Source organism: Palaemon carinicauda, chromosome 23 (genome assembly GCF_036898095.1).
Source record: "Palaemon carinicauda isolate YSFRI2023 chromosome 23, ASM3689809v2, whole genome shotgun sequence".
Taxonomy (NCBI): Eukaryota; Metazoa; Arthropoda; class Malacostraca; order Decapoda; family Palaemonidae; genus Palaemon; species Palaemon carinicauda.
Window position 1 is genome coordinate 62,858,653 of NC_090747.1, and position 2,500 is coordinate 62,861,152.

Consider the following 2,500-nt stretch of genomic DNA (forward strand, 5'->3'; position numbering starts at 1 on the left):
CCAATAACTCACGTACTCACCCTTCTGCCCCTGAGAAAGAGCAATCCTATTATCCGGAGTCTAACAACAGCGGTCCATTTAACCGCCAGGTACAACATATTAATTCTCGCTCAATCGACTCTTAATGCCATTTGGCCAAGTCGCTGAACTGCGACAGAGTCACTTTCGCGCACTTTAGACGCTCGCAGATTAATAGCGCGTTTCGTTTGCGAATTCTTATGGAACGGTAGGCATTGAGATTCATACTTTCATTTGTCTTTATATATATATATATATATATATATATATATATATATATATATATATATATATATATATATATATATATATATTTATATATATATATATATTATATATATATATATATATATATATATATATATATATATATATATATATATTTATATATATATATATATATATATATATTTATATATATATATATATATATATATATATATATTTATATATATATATATATTTATATATATATATATATATATATATATATACGTTTTTTTATTTTATTTTTTTATTTTTACTTTTCTTTTTTTTTTTTTTTGCTGGTTTAGTTATTTTGACCAATTGTGTGATTTGAATGTTTTTCTTGAATTTTTATTGTGTAATTAATAATAATAATAATAATAATAATAATAATAATAATAACAAGGACCAAGGGGTTGTTATGGCCTGATTGGTAACGTCTCTGCCTGGTGTTCGCCAGATTATAGGGGTAGAGTCCTGCTCAGACTCTTTAGTTCCTTTAGCGTCTGCAACCTCACCATCCTTGTGACTAATGATAAGGGTTTTGGGGGAGCCTATAGGTCTATCTACTGAGTCATTAGCAACTATTCCCTGGCTCTCCCTGGACCTAGCTTGGTTGGATGGGAGTCTTGGGCGTTGGTCATATGTACAGTCTCTAGGGCATTGTCCTGCTTGCTAGGGCTATGTCACTATCCCTTGCTTCTAGTTCACTACAGGACAGTGTGGATTGGTGATGGTGGGAAGTTTTCGTCTGATCGATCACAGCAGACCAATCTATTGTGTATGGTCCTGACTAGTACAGCTTTGCTGATCATAGTAGTACGTAAATTCTATCACCTCGATAAGGTATCCACACCCAGAAAGGGTTGATATATATATATATATATATATATATATATATATATATATATATATATATATATATATATATATATTATATATATGTATATAAATATATATATATAAATAATCTGTTCATAAAGATTCTGACATATAGACAAAAGGAAAAATTAAGATCAAAGCATTAGTAAACAAACTTATCAATGAATAAAAAATAATCCCAAAATCAATAATAAAAATGACGAATAAAGATCCAAAGACCACCACCACCATCGTCATCATCATCATCATCATCATCATCATCCTCATCCGTCCTTTCTGCCATCCGGACCTGTCCTCACCCAGATCACAGCAGCATCCGACACATTCATCTCTCCTTCATTCATCTAATGACTCCGGTGATTAGCGAGTCCCTTTTCCAGGCGACCCCTTTTCCAGACGTACCCCCTTTTCCAGGCGACCCCTTTTCCAGACGTACCCCCTTTTCCAGGCGACCCCTTTTCCAGACGTACCCCCTTTTCCAGGCGACCCCTTTTCCAGACGTACCCCTTTTCCAGGCGACCCCTTTTCCAGACGTACCCCTTTTCCAGGCGACCCCTTTTCCAGACGTACCCCTTTTTCAGACGTACCCCTTTTCCAGGCGACCCCTTTCCCAGACGTACCCCTTTTCCAGGCGACCCCTTTTCTAGGCTACCCCTTTTCCAGGCGACCCCTTTTCCAGACGTACCCCCTTTTCCAGGCGACCCCTTTTCCAGACGTACCCCTTTTCCAGGCGACCCCTTTTCCAGACGTACCCCTTTTCCAAAAGTACCCCTTTCCCAGACGTCCCTTTTCCAGACGTACCCCTTTTCCAGGCGACCCCTTTTCCAGATGTACCCCTTTTCTAGGCTACCCCTTTTCCAGACTTACCCCTTTTCCAGACGTACCCCTTTTCCAAGTGACCCCTTTTCCAGGCGACTCCTTTTCCAGACGTACCCCCTTTTCCAGACGTACCCCTTTTCCAGACGTACCCCTTTTCCAGACGTACCCCTTTTCCAGACTTACCCCTTTTCCAGACTTACCCCTTTTTCAGGCCACCCCTTTTCCAGGCGACGCCTTTTCCAGACGTACCCCTTTTCCAGACGTACCCCTTTCCCAGACGTCCCTTTTCCAGACGTACCCCTTTTCCAGGCGACCCCTTTTCCAGATGTACCCCTTTTCTAGGCTACCCCTTTTCCAGACTTACCCCTTTTCCAGACGTACCCCTTTTCCAAGTGACCCCTTTTCCAGGCGACTCCTTTTCCAGACGTACCCCCTTTTCCAGACGTACCCCCTTTTCCAGACGTACCCCCTTTCCCAGGCGACCCCTTTTCCAGATGTACCCCTTTTCCAGACGTACCCCCTTTTCCAGACGACC